Source organism: Desmodus rotundus, chromosome 9 (assembly GCF_022682495.2).
Source record: "Desmodus rotundus isolate HL8 chromosome 9, HLdesRot8A.1, whole genome shotgun sequence".
Lineage (NCBI taxonomy): Eukaryota > Metazoa > Chordata > Mammalia > Chiroptera > Phyllostomidae > Desmodus > Desmodus rotundus.
This window is the reverse complement of record NC_071395.1, coordinates 77,285,958-77,300,734: the sequence shown is the minus strand read 5'-3', so window position 1 is coordinate 77,300,734 and position 14,777 is coordinate 77,285,958. Positions and strand designations below refer to the sequence as shown.

Below are 14,777 nucleotides of genomic sequence, written 5' to 3'. Positions count from 1 at the left end.
TCATTTTCTCTTGTTAATCCGTCTTGTGTCCATCTGATCATTAGCCCAAAGGACCTTAAGGGTAGAGGAAAGTTTCTTCCTTCCCCACCGTGCGTGGGCTCAGGAGCCAGACGGATTGCTGGGTGTGACTCCTAGACCTGCTGCTTATTTGCTGTGTGACTGTGGGAGCAGTGTCAGTGATGAGACATCCTCAGCTGCTGGCTGATCCTGAGGGGTGACATCTGTCCCTTGAAAACACAGATTTCAGAACACATTCTGCAGTTTGCAAACGCCGACGAGGGGGGCACCTTGTCAGGGCCGCACTCCAGCTGCCCGAAGCTGGTTCCCCCAGGGCTCTGCCCTGACGGCCCAGCGGTCCAGTGACTGTTTCAGCCTGGCCCAGCGGCAGACGCCTGGGGACTCCTGAAGTATTCTCCTTCCGGTGACTCCGGGAGCAATGACACGACCCCTGTCATTCACTGGGTAGCCCCGGACAAACAGCCCACACCAGGGCCTTGGCCTCCTTCAGGCCCCCCACTGCCTGGGTGAGTACACTTAGCTGTTCCCTGGTTCCCTGAGCTGCAAAATAGGGACAATAAGGGTGCCTGTGAGATAGCGCACAGAAAGCGACTACATGGGGTGCGTGAGCTCCTTGAGGGTACTGATCTGTTACTCACGTCTGGGCCATCTCCGCCGGTCTCTGCACACTTCGAGTCCCAGGAAGCTGGGACCTACCCACTTAAGATTCGGTTTGCATAGCCCCTTCCCTACACTACCTGTAATTAAATGCTGTGCAGATGAAGAACCCTCTCTTTGGATGGATTTTTTAAAATCTTCACCCAAGGATATTCTTATTGACTTTGAGAGAGGGAGAGGGGGAGAGAGAGAGACATTGACGTGAGAGAAAAACATCTATCGGTTGCCTCCCTTAAGTGCCCTGACGGGGGATTGAACCTGTAAACTTCTGGTGTATGGGACAATGCTCCAAGCAACTGAGCAAACACATCCAGGGCTCTCTTTGGACTTTAGTTTCCTTTAGAATGCTAATTGATTGTGTCTATACCTCCAGGCTATTTCCAGAACTCAAAGATCTAAGTTTCTACCTGTACTAGTTTTCGTTGATTTATGCTGCTGCCTCCCTGCCTAAGCAAGGGGAAAACCCTGGATCCCGGCCTCCTCGCCGGACAGCTGAACAATGCACTCCTGCTCGCCTCTGCGGGCTGCTATTTAACTTCGAGTGCAGAGGCCTGTTGGTTCTGAGATGAAGACTCCAACCCTCCCTCTCATCGGGACATTCCTGGAAAATGTTAAAGAAAACCAAAGATGGACACTAGGTAATGGTGGTAAAGACACATTTTATTCAGCACTACTGCAGTAGTGGAAAGAGACTTCTTCAGTGTAGAATTGAGCTTGATTCTGATCTGTCTGGAGGTTACTTGCCCTTTTAAAGGGAGAATTGAGCCCTGGCTGGCGTGGCTCAGTGGATTGATTGAGCACTGCCCTGTGGACCAAAGGATCACCGGTTGGATTCCCGGTCTGGACACATGCCTGGGTTGCCAACCAGGTCGGGCCCCCAGTGGGGGGTGCGTAAGAGGCAACCACACATTGATGTTTCTCTCCCTCTCTTTCTCCTTCCATTCCCCTCTCTCTAAAAATAAATAAATAAATAAAACTTTTAAAAAGGGAGAATGAGCCCTGGCCAGGTAGGTCAGTTGCTTGGACCATGGTCCTGATGTGCCAGGGTTGTGGGTTCAATCCCCAGTCAGGGCACATACAGGAATCAGGGGCCTATCGGCCAAAGTTGGCTGGAACAAATGATAAATTCTTTTGAAAGCTTTGAGTTATTTCCAGATAGGAACTGGAGGTGGGGCTGGGTCATCACAGGGATGCTGCGGCCTTAGGCTGCTCGAAACAGTGTTAGACTGTTTCCTTCAAGCCTCTGTGTGTTGAGGGGTGGATGAAATGTTTGAGAGTTGCAGTTATCACAGGCCAAGGTTGAAGCCTAGTCAAGAAGGGGCTCAGAGAAACCCGACTGAAATCTGGTGGGGGAGTGATTCTTGGTCAGAAGGAAGGTAGAAGTCAATGGCTGTTCCTGCTGAACTGAGAGGCCCAGAAAGGAGCAGTACGTTTGTTCCAATGTGCTCACAGGGCAGAAAAAGAACCAAAGGCAACATGGGACCAGGTTGGCACCTATAGGAGAACAGATACAGATTCTCCCCTGGTGGCATTCTGACTGTGGACTTCCGGTCCTTCTGAAAGGTCAACCTTGGAGCGAATCCGAATCCTTGGGAGGACACGTTGAATGTGATTCCAGGCCCCACCTCCAGACTCAACGCTAGAACCTGTGTCTCTGCATATTTAACAAGCCCGCAGGTGACTACAGAACCTAGACCTCTCCTTGGCCTGCCGTAGGTTATTAATGATAAAATGCAGTGGGTCCAGTAGCAAAGAGAATACTTGGCCCCCAGATCTTGGTTTCTAATACTATTCCCCAATAAAAGGAGGCAGGGCTCCTCAGAGAAATGGCCGATTTTAGGACTAGTGCAGGAAATACACAAATGAGCCTTGAGGATCTTGTAGTGCCGGAAAGTAAGGACTTGAAGCTGCTTAAGGAAAAGATAGTGATGTTTGGTATCCAATTATAAGAAGGGGCCGTCGCAACCCGCTCTGTGCCCAGGAGATCCACTCAGAGGGGCCCCGCCTACCAGGTGACCTGAGGCCAGGGTTCTCCAGCCGGTGGCAACAGGTTCCAGGTGGGAGAAGGGCGGGGCGGGGCGGGGCGGGGCGGCCGCCTGGGTCCCTGCGGCTGCCGCCAGAGGGCAGCCAGGGAGCGCGCCGGGCGGCTGGGCCGAACCTGCAGGTAAGTCTGGCCAAAGTGGGGTCAACCCCCCCTTTCGGTGCCCAGTCTCCGAGGGCTGGGGGGTGCGTTTGGACTCGGGGCGGGGGCCGAAGGGGCGTACAGGGCGGCCCTGGTGCGGCAGACGGGAACTAGGAGCTCTCTGCGCCCGGGGAGGGGGTGAGCCCTGAGCCGGCAGGGCGCGGACGGCGCCTGGGCCCGGCCCCCGGGACGGGTGGCACTTTGCGTCTGGCCTGCAGCCGGGCCAGGGGCCCTCTGGGGAGCGTGCGCTCCGAGGTGGAGGCCGCGGGGGTGGCCGAGTGGGGGAGGGGAGTGGGCGGTGAGAGGGCGGGCAAAGGCGGCCGCGGACACCAGGCGGCGCTGGGGTGAGCCTGCCGGCAAGCGAGTCAACAAGTGCGATATTTACCCAGAGCCTGCTGGGGCGCGCACGTGTGCCGGGAACGTTCTGGGTGTCGCCGGGGCTGCCCGTGCCGGTGCCGGGGCTTTGGTGAGGATCCCGCAGTCGAGATGATTGACGTGGGGCGCTGTGGCGGGCCCGGGCCCTGCGTATTTCAACTTCCTTCCATGATTAGATGCCCAGGAGTGTGTGAGTGCGAGGTGGAGGGGTTTCTCACTGGCCACAGTATTCCACCGTTTGCCCTGCCCACCTCTTTCAGCCTGAGAATCATGCCCGGGTTTGTTTTCCAGTCTTCCTGAAAACCACTCCCAGCCCCCAGGCGCAGGCAGAAGGCTTGGGGGTAGTGTGGAGATCCCTCCTGTGCATTCGGCGTGAAGGCTCTGGGCTCACAATGGTGCCCACGACACCGGCGCTGTTAAGGTGGAAGCCTCCTTTCTTGGGCGGCAGAGAGCGCTCTGCTGGGAAATCTGGGAATTTGGTCCCTCCGCGCCCCGCCCCCCCTCCCCGCTGCTCAGAGGCTTGAGGACCAGATCTTCCCGTCTGGGTGGCCGATTACGCCCCCACCCCAGAGGTGGACTAGGAAGTCGAGAGGATGTCTGTACAGTTGACGTGCTGTGTGGGGAAGCCCATCCTCAGTGAGTTTCAGGACCAGGGGGTTTATGTGAGTGATGAGGTTACCTGTGAGGCCACACGAGAGCCTTTGGGCTTCCCAGCCGTCTGCGGGCTGCAGGAGTCGGGGGCGGGGCAGGGTGGGGTGGTCCCTGGTCACCCTGGGAAGAGCGTTGGCAGAGCCAGGGCTGCAGTCCAGTCTTTGCTCCTCCCCACCCCCACACCTTGAGAGACTGCCCTTAACCAGGTCTTCCTGTCCCTCCATCTTCCTCTGACGTCCACTGGCCTCCCGCCTCCTGGGGGGAGACAAACATGCACGGAAGCCATAGCTTCCTTTCCCCTTCCACTGTGGCAGATTCCCAGCAAGTGCCCTGCACCTGCTGCCTACCTCTGGGCCCACGCCTCTCCTCATCCTCCACAGCTTGGCTGCCGGTCCTGCCACTTTGCTGAATCTGCTTCCCTGAAAGTCGTCTTGTTTCCAAACACTGCTCTTTTGTCCACTTGTTCACCTGCCCGGGAAGCGGACCCCTGTGTGCATGCGTCCTTTGTCGCCTGCTCTGCTGTGATTTATGGGGCACTCCTCCCTCCTGGCTTTGTTCTTATTTCTCCACTTTCCTTCTCCTCTTCTGACCCCTCTTCCCTCTTTTCTGGGGCATCTTGTGAGGCCCCATGGTTAGCTTCTCAGGAAGCTCCCCCTCTGGAGTCCAGTGAAAGCTCTGGCTCCGTGGCTGCCCGGTGACACCCCACACTCAGCACGTTCAAGGCTGGCCTGCTCCTTCTGCGCAGCTGCCCTGAATTACTCAGCTCTAGGTTCCCTCCTCCTCTGTCACACTCACTTTTCCCTGAAGTGTCTCTGCCTCTCCCTGACCTTGGACATCTCAGGCCAGAGTTAGAGACTCCCTTGGCTGGTTTCTCTGATGCCAGAATCCCCTCCAGCCCTCACAATCCATTTGGCATATCGCCTCTAGCCTCACGGGCCCTGACTGCTGAGTTTACCCTGATGTTGAACCCTCTCCACTAAGGAATCTTTAGAAGCTAGGAGTTTCCTCCCTCAGGAGGCCCTCTCATTTATCTGCCTCCCTGGCTCCTCGGCCACAGGGCCTCACTCTTCAGACCCAATTTCCTGTCTGGGGTCTATTTCTTTCGCTTCCACGGCCAGCCCTCTTGCCGTTACCCTTTGGGACCCGGCTCAGAAGCCACTTTCCCTGGGAAAGCTGTGCCTCTCCCAGTTGCTCTGGGGGCCCTTTCTGGGCCTTCTCACTCCACTGTGCACATAACAGCTGTCTGTCTGTTGATCGCAGGTCCCTTTGTGTCACTGAACGCTCTTGCCTTTCTCCTTGGTTCCCCAGGATAGGTGCCCTGTAGACGTCCAATTTAGGAATTCCCTCCCCCAAACCTTCAAGATCATCTCCCATCATCCTTCAGAGCCTGCTTCAAACTCCAGCTCCCTGATGGACCGTTCCAGCCTTCCAGGTTCCCACTGGTCTGCACTCCTACTGGGCTTATCGATGGATTCATTACAGTTTGTGCCACCCTAGCTAATAGTTTGTTCTCTGCTGTTAGCTTCCAATCAGATCAGGGCATGAGAGTTACTTTTCTGGCTCTTAATCATAGCAGCTGTTTATGGAGTGGTTGTTAACATGTAGGGCGTGTGTTGATTTTCCAGGTGTTCCCTCATGCGCGTTATCTTCCCCACGCCTGGAGGGTAGGTGCTGTGATTATTGTCTTCCTTCTGCCCATGAGGTCACAGACCCGGAGAGATCCACGCACCTGCCTAAACCACACATCTTGTAGGTGGGCAGAGCAGACAGGGAGGCTGTTACAGGTCCTCTCGGCACCTGGCCCAGATGTGCAGTGTCCTGGTGGCTTGGTCAGTGGGTTGCTTGGGACTCCACTGGAGTCCAGGAAGGGACTTTGTCGCTGAACAGATGGTTAGCGCTGAGACCAGTGACTCAGGGACGCTGTGACATCCATAGATGGTTAATGGTGGGGCCAGTGACATCTACCCCAGAGGCCTTCAAAACTGGCCAAGCCTCGTGTGTGTGTGTGTGTGTGTGTGTGTGTGTGTGTGTGTGTGTCTGTCTGTCTGTCTTAGGTAAGAGTTGTACAACAGAGAATCCCTAGGACAGGGGTGTCAAACTCTTCTTCACCGGGGACACATCAGCCTCTCGGTTGCCTTCAAAGGGCCGAATGTAATTTTAGGACTTGTATAAACGTAGCTGCCCCTTAACTAGCAAGGAGCTCCGGCGCTGCGGCCAGATAAACAAGGTGGAGGGTGGGATTCCGCCCTTGGGCCTTGTGTTTGTCACCTGTGCCCTAGGGGGTCCTCAGGTCATATCTGTCCTGTAAGGCACTTTTTAAAAAGAAAAAGATTTTATTGATTTATTTTTGGAGAGAGGGGAAGGGAGGGAGAGAGAAGGGAGAGACACATTAATTGCCCCCAGCTGGAGACCTGGCCTGCGTGCCCTGACTGGGAATCAAACCGGTGACCTTTCAGTTCACAGGCCGGCACTCAATCTGCTGAGCCGCACCAGTCAGGGCCTGTAAGGCACTCTTAAATGCATCTTTTGGTAAACAAAATCAATCCTCCCACCCCAACAGACTGTTGGACTAAGTTTCTTTAGGAGCTGTCCTTCTCTTTCCTCCACAGGTCACTGTCATATGAAAATGAGTTCCTGCTGTGAGATACAGTTGCCATGGCAACCGGTAGTGCGAGGCCCCAGTCTCTCGATCTTAGGTCCCTGCACTTTATGCTTCGAGGTGCTTTTTCCATCTTTGTCACCTAAAAAAAAAAAGAAAGAAAGAAATAATCCACTTCACTCTCCTTTTGCATGGACATTTAAAACATTTGTTTTTTTCCAGGCAGCAATTTCTGGGCACTGTTGGTGTCCCTGCAGCTTGTCACTGGGCCACTGGCACACCATTAATAATGACCCTGGAAGGGTGCCCCTGGTTTAGGTCACATTTTGAGTGAAATCCAGTGCCCTGTGGGTAAAAAGACAGCAGCCATGCTGCCAGGCATCTTGGCTGCCTGCAGGGCAGAGGGAGCGGGAGTGGGCCCGGGTGGCTGCAGGCTTTCCGGTGCAGCTCTAATCCAGTTGGAGGTGGTGAAATTGTTTGTCCGCAGTTTCTGTCCCCTGGGGGAGGGCCTTGCTCAGCTATTTTGGCAGGGACCACCCAAAGGAGGGTGCCTCGGGTGCTGAGAAAGACAGGGTGCCTTTGGGAGTCAATGAGTGCCTACTGTGTGCAAGCACTGTTTCCATGTTTAATCCTCAGCCAAGTGAATTTATAAGTACTATTTTTATTCCCAATTAATCCCATTTTACAGGTAAGGAAACATGCACAGAGAGGTTAAGTGCTTGCCTGAGAGGACACACAGCAATGAGGTGGTAGACTAGGGCTTTTGTCTTAGGAAGTCTGACTTCTATGGCCACAAATGCTCTTTACATTATTGGAAGGGAGGGAGAAAGAAAGGGAGAGAAACATTAATTGCCCCCAGCTGGAGACCTGGCCTGCGTGCCCTGACTGGGAATCAAACCAGTGACCTTTCAGTTCGCAGGCTGGCACTCAATCCACTGAGCTGCACCAGCCAGGGCCTGTAAGGCACTCTTAAATGCATCTTTTGGTAAACAAAACCAATCCTCCCACCCCAGCAGACTGTTCAACTGTGTTTAAAGAAAGAAAGGGTAGCCCTGGCTGGTGTGGCTCAGTAGATTGAGTGCCAGCCTGCAAACTGAAAGGTCACTAGTTCGATTCCCAGTCAGGGCACAAGCCTGGGTTGCAGGCTGGGTCCGTTTTGGGGCATGCTGGAGGCAACCGATCGATGTATATCTCGCACATTGGTGTTTCTCTTCCTTCCTTCCTTCCCCTTTCTCTAACAATAAATAAAATCTTTAAGAAGAAAAGGAAGGGAGGAAGGAAAGATTGAAGAGGCGGGGCAGATTGGCTTTCTCAAGATTTGAGGCTTAAAGCAATAGTTTTCAACTTTTTACATATGATGGTGGGCAAGAGGCTGCAGTGAAATGGACGTACTAGAATGTGCAGAGCAGCACTGTGTGTAGCAGACGAACACTGGGAATCACCCAGCATCCTCCGGCAGTAGAATGAACAAATAATTGGGGTGAAGACACACAGTAGAACTCTCTAACGCAGTGAGAAAGAAGATCGACAGCCACGCGGAGCAACGGGGACAAACTGCACAAGCCCTGTCGAGCACGGGAGCCAGGTGACAAAGAGCTGTGCGGTGTGATTCCATTTCCGTAAGGGGCACAAAAGGCAAAGCGAATGCAAGGTGTTGGGAGTCAGAGCCGTGGGTCCCGCAGGCTCCAGGAGGGCTTCGGGGGGCCGGCCACCACGTTTGGCTTCTTCATCGGGTGTTGGTCACATAGGTGTGTCCGTATTCTCAGAATTCGTCAATTTTAATCCTGTACCTTTCTGTGTGTGCGTGTGCATGCGCGTCATCCTCCAGTGAAATTTACTGCACAAGGGAAAAGGCAGCAGTGACCGTGCACCCGGGACTCAAGGACAGGCACCCAATTCCCGAGCGGGGGCCCCATTCAGTGCACCTGGAGTCTCGGATTTCTTGAGAGAGGTGGGAGGTGACCTCAGGGTGGGCACCTCTGTTCTCACGGGACACAGCTTTGGGGGCGTACCAACGTCAGTTCTGATTTCCTCCTGTCCTCCTCCCCTCCTTTGGGTTTGGGGACAGCTTGCTGAGCTAGGAGGTAGGTAATTGGGTTTTGCCCAGTCTGTGAAGTTGCCCTTTTCTCGCTGCTGTGAGGCCTGGGGGTAAGGGAGGCAACGAGTCTAGCCTCCTGCTTGTTGTGGGAAGTCAAACTGGCCTGGAGAAACTGCAGAATATGGGTAGAATCCAGACCCACGCAGATCTGCTCAACCCTCCAACAGCAGCTCGCTGCCTGCCAAACAGCGCATTTCAGGGACTGTGCGCCAGCCGGGGAAGCAGGCAGCATTCAGGGGAGAGCAGCCCCTCCTTTCCCATGGCAGTGACACACTGCTGAAAGTACCTTATGTAAGATCGCAGTTAATGGAGTTAGCTCCTGGTGTAAAAGCACTCAGTGAATCACGGACAGTTAATCAGTCGGGTGTTGCAGTGGCCCTTGTGGGATCAATACAAAGTTGGTGGTGGGTTTAGCTGGCGAAGATTGTCAATACGCAGTCCTGCCTGACTCCCCCCGCCCCCACTCATACCTAATTTACGTGTTGGTGCGTTTTCACCTTTGGGTCTGGCCCATCCAAGCAGTTAGGTTCGTGCCAGGGTTTGTAAACTTTCCTCTTGTTCAGCCCCCACCCCCTCCACATTCCCTCCTCTTCTGCTACAGAGATGCAGCATCTTTGGGTGAAATGGGCCTGCACCCCATTCAACAGTCCCCTCAGTGAGTGGCCAGGGTAGGTGGCCATTTGGCCTGTGCTTGGATGCTGCCAGGGACCAGGGCAGCCCGTCTCATTGTTGGACTATGATTTGAATAGTGAGGAAGAGCGATGGGACATAAGCTTGCAAGATGCCAGGTTGAGTCAAAATGTTGCGCTGTAATTGACAAGGAGAAATTTCACAGGGATCAGATTTTATAAAGCCATGGGATCTGAGGCTTGGAAAGGAACATCCCCATGGACATCAATTTGGCAGGACTCATTAAAATAAAAAATGCAGCCCTGGCTGGTGTGGCTCAGTGGATTGAGCGCTGGCCTGTGAACCAAAGGGTCGCAGGTTCGATTCCCAGGCAGGGCACATGCCTGGGTTGTGGGCCAGGTCTCCAGTGGGCCGGGTGATGGGGCACTTGAGAGGCAACCACACATTGATGTTTCTCTCCCTCTCTTTCTCCCTCCCTTCCCTTCTGTCTAAAAATGAATACATAAAATCTTTTTTAAAAATTAAAAAAATGCTTCTGCGCAATGACTTAGGGGTTCCTCTCAGGCAGGGTCTGCCTGTGAGAAGCCGCGAACAGTCTCTGTGGCGGTCTGCAGTGGGGGAGCCACACAGGTGGCGTGTTCGCTGGGGCGGGACAGTTACGTACACTCGCGTTTTCCGTACCTGGGCATTCTGGGCAACTCGTTAGCTCTTTATATAATAATGTAGATGAAGCTCTAAGATTGTAAGATGAAGAAAGCGAGTTTCAAAGTGATAAATACGTGATGTACATACTTTAATGAATACAGGTATATATAACATACACCTACGTACAAAAACATATAGAAAGGTCTAGAAAAATGCGTTCCCCACATGAAATAGCTGTTGTCTGTAGGGAAGGGGGCAGGGACTAGGGCTGCGTGTGTGTGTGTGTGTGGAGGGGTGGTCAAAGGGAAATTTGGCTTTCTCTGTGCTGTTTTATTGTTTAAAAATAATTTTATGGATGTGTGATTTATATACCTCAAATCATTTTGAGCATCCAATCTGTTTTAAATTCTTAGGGGGAAAAGTACTTATGTAATTAAAAATTAATATCTAACTCTGGCTGGCCAGTGTGGCTCAGTGGGTTGGGCATTGTCCTGTAAACCAAAAGGTCTCTGATTCAATTCCCGGTCAGGGCACATGCCTGGGTTTTGGGTCAGGTCCCATACAAGAGGCAACTGATTGATGTTTCTCTTTCGCATCCATGTTTCTCTCCCTCTCTTTCTCCCTTCCCTTTTCTCCAAAACCAATAAGCATGTCTTCAGATGAGGATTAAAAAAAATTTAATTCCTTCGCTGGTGTAGCCCAGTGGATTGAGCAAAGGGTTGCCGGTTCGATTCACAGTCAGGACACATGCCTGGGTTGCAGGCCAGGTCCCCAGTGGGGGCCACATGAGAGGCAACCACACACTGATGTTTCTTTCCCTCTCTTTCTCCCTCCCTTCCCGTCTTTCTAAAAATAAATAAAATCTTTAAAAAATTTAATGTCTAGTTTAGCCGTCTTCCTAATAACAAGATACCTCCCTCGGTGCCTCTCTGAGGCGTGGATGGGCTGCCACAGCAGACTCGCTGTAGGTATAGTGTTTTACATTTAGGGACGGCTCACATAGGCAGAAATTCTTCCCTCTTTTGAGCTGTTCTCTGCTTCTATTGCCCTGCCTCTGAGTCTGTCCTGCCCTTTGGAGCCGTCTCAAATAAGTCTTCCCTTTCCCATGGGGCAGGGTTTTTCACCGGTGCAAGATCCCCGTCATGACTGCCTCCTCTGGGGAGAAGTGCTCACCTTTCTGAGGGGTTCCTTCCTAGGGTGATGTGGATCATGCCTTCCAGACTCTGGGCTGGGCCGGGCACCTGGCTCGTCAACCATCCTTAACGTTTGGTGGAATTGGACTCTCTGCCCCAATGTTGCTTGACTGTGACATAACACTTCTTAAAAATAATGGTCATTTTTCTGCCCTGGCTGATGTGGCTCAGTGGACTGAGTGTCAGCCTGGGAACCAAAGGGTCGCCAGTTCAATTCCCAGTCTAGGGCACAAGCCTGTGTTGCAGGCCAGGTCCCCAGTAGGAGGCGCACAAGAGGCAACCACATATTGATGTTTATCTCTTTCTCCCTCCCTTCCCCTCTCTAAGAATAAATAAATAAAATCTTTAAAAATAATGGTTATTTTTTAAAAATTATAAAAGTAATTCATGTTCATTGTGGAAACATTAAAACTACACACAAAAAAAGAAGAAAATTAAAATCTGTGATTCCCAACTTCTAGAGGTAACCACTGTTTAATGTTTAAAAATTGAGGTCATTCTATATAAATGATTTTGTAACCTGCATTTTATTTAATATGTTTACTTATGCATAAGATTAACTGATTGACTATGTGTAACACATTTTTCTCAATTCAGTGTTTGTTTTTCTATTACTGTTTTTTAAATATAGAGAAGTTTCTAATCTATATGTGGTGTTGTGAACTGAATGTTTGTGTTCTCTGAAAATTCAAATGTTGAGTCTGTAACCCCCAATGTGATGCTATTTAGACGGGGGGGGGGGGGGGGGGGGGGGGGGCATTCGGAGGTAGTTAGAGTTAGGTAAGGCCATGAGGGTGGGGCCCTCGTGGTGGGGTTAGTGCCCTTGCTGAGGAGAGACGCCAGAGAGCTGGCTCCCTCACTCTCTCCTCTGCGTGCACCAAGCAAAGGCCGGGCCAGCACACAGCTGCAAGGCCACTGTCTGCAAGCCAGGAAGAGTCCACACCCAGAACCAAATCCACTAGTGCCTCGATCTTGCATTTCCAGCCTGCAGATCGGTGAGAAGTGAATGTCTGTGGTCTACGCCACCCAGTCTCTGCAGCGCTGGTGATGGCGGCCTGAGCATCGGGAGAGTCCGTGAGTCCTTCCATCTTGTGATTTCCTCCTCTGCTTTTGGGTTTAAAAGATCTCCCCCACCCCGCAGCCAGATAAATATTCACCTATATTTCCTCCTGGGTCTTGGTTTGGTTTCAGCTGTTTCATTCAGTGCTCTCTTTTGTGTTCAGTTCTAATTCAGTTGGAATTTATTTTGGTTTATGGTGTGAGATAAGACCATATCTGATTTGATTTCTTTCCAATTTGTCGACCGGTTCTTTCCATTCAGTTTCTTTCCCCACCAACTAGATTTTAAATTTAAATTTATTTTTGAATGCCCATTATCATCATGTTGTTTAAAATTCAGAAGATACAAAAGGGCAAACAAAGCCTCCCTCCCCCCTTACCCTTAGCCCCCCAGGCTCAGTAATTAGATGTTACTATGTTATAGGTTGTGGTCTTAGACCCTACCTGTCCTCCCCCGACTGACATGAAACGTCACTTTTGTTATACTGTGCAAATGTACTAGTTTCCAGGCTTTCTGTGTTGTAGTTATTGATTTTGAGAGAGAGAGAGAGAGAGAGAGAGAAACGTTAATTTTTTTGTTTCACTTATTTATGCATTCACTGGCTGATGCTTGTATGTGCCCTGACAGGGGTCGAACCCACAGCCTTGGTGTTTCAGGACGATGCTTTCCAGCTGGGGCCTGTGTTTTTGTTTTTTTGTTTGTTTGTTTGTTTTTCTATCTCTTTTCCTCCACCATCATTTTTCTGTTGTTCTTGTGACTTTATGTATTTTAATATCTGGCAGTGCAAGTTCTTTCTTCGAAAAAACCCTTGGTTATTCTTGCCTATTTATTCATTCTTCTATATGATATTTATAATCATTGTTTTTGTACAGATATTATTAGAATCAAAGTTGGACTTGCACTGAATTTATAAAATCATAACTACGTCGAGTTTTCCTATCTAGAAAACTGGTCTGTCCATATTTCTATAAATAAACATTTCTCCTTTTCTGTTATCATTGTTTTGTAGAAACCAGTGAAGTCTTATAGATTTGTTTTTTTTTTAAAGATTTGATTTGTGTGTTTCTAAAGATTTTATTTATTTTTTTAAGATTTTTTTTTCTATTTTTTATTTTTTAGGGAGAGGGGAAGGGAGGGAGAAAGAGATGGAGAGGAACATCAGTGTGTGGTTGCTTCTTGTGCGCCCCCTGCTGAGGACCTGGCCGGCTGTCCAGGCATGGGCCCCCACTGGGAATCAAGCTGGTGTCCTTTCGGTTTGCAGGCCGGCGCTCAATCCACTGAGCCGCAGCAGCCAGGGCAGGTGTCGTAGATTTCTTCATGGCAGTTGTGAACCTTTCTCGTTAGGTTTGTTCCTAGGTGATTTATGCTTTTGTTGCTAGGGAATAAGATTTTGTTTTCATTTTATTTTTAACTGAATATTGTTCGAAGATAAGAATGTTATTGACTTTTTAGAAATTACTGTGAACATATATACAAAAGAGCATGTGAAACGTATTTGTGCAGTTTAAAGAAGAAGAATAAAGCAGTCGTATGCTCAGCTACCTTGAGAAATAGAGCACCAGCAACGCTGTAGAAATTGCTTTTACTTCTCCTTAAATGGATCTTCCTCTCTCTTCATCCCCAGGGAAACGCTAACCTGAATTTTGTTATAATCATTAACCTATTGTTCTGCATTGCGTTACCATATACATTTATATCCTTAAACAATGCATCGTATGCTTTTGAAGTTTTATAAGTAGAATCTCACTGTATTCCAAGTCTGCAAGGTGAACCCTCAACTGGGCAGTCCCTTTGCATTGAACTTTCAAAGTTTGTGGCAGAGCTACTTCAGATGTTTAGGCTTGGGGAGAGTTTCCCCCCCCTAACTTAAAGTTTAGTTGCCAGTTCTGGAACAGTTTTCTATCAGTGCCCTGTGGAACGTGAATGGAGAACACAGGCTGAATTTAGAAGGAGGACTGTAGGAGTGTATATTATTTTCTGGACTTCATTTTTGGAAACAGGGTTCATTTTTCTTGCTTCTTGCTGTGGAGCACAGGGGGCTGGATAGGGGGTGTTCGGTGCGGTTATTGGAAAACAATCGCTAGACCCGAAGTGCTTTCACGCCGCCCATCAGGGACCATCTGCCTAAGAAGTCTCAACCCTGAACTTGTTCTGCTCTAAGTGGGGCCTCGTTGAAAAGCAAAAAAGAAATTAATTCTCTCCATGTTTTGTTTTTTTAATTTTAGCTCACCTGAGGACATTTTTTATTGCTTTTAGAGAGGGAGGAAGGGAGAGAAAGGAACATAAATGTGAGAGAGAAACCTCGATCGGTTGCCTCCCACACACGCCCCGACTGGGGATCAAACCCACAACCCTCAGTTACGGGACGATGCTCCAACCAACAGCCACACCAGCCGGGGCTCCTGGTTTCTTTTCTAATGTCACTGAACCACACAGATGAGTGAGAGGAAACGACCCATCTCCACTGGTCTCTGAGTTGTCACAGTGCTGGTCCTCATTAATATCGGGGTCTGGGAAAGTGTTTGATCAAGGGGAAGCTGCCATGGGTGAAGTTCACCAAGAAAAGGTCAGAGATGAATGTGAAATTCTTTCCAACCCCAAATGGTCAAAATCAGTCCAGGCTGCGTCTCCAGGTTGTCTGTGTTTACCCCTTCGTCATTCCTTGGCCT

At 50.4% G+C, this 14,777-nt stretch overlaps 1 protein-coding gene across 1 annotated transcript in view; it reads left to right on the top strand.

The window, feature by feature from the left end:
* The first annotated feature begins 2,770 nt into the window (after positions 1-2,770).
* The window catches only part of RPH3AL (rabphilin 3A like (without C2 domains)), a 132,298-nt gene continuing 120,291 nt past the window's right edge, over positions 2,771-14,777 (top strand). Inside the window, 1 exon segment of the mRNA XM_053910484.1 lies at positions 2,771-2,839. The gene's annotated coding sequence lies outside the window, so the exon portion shown is untranslated.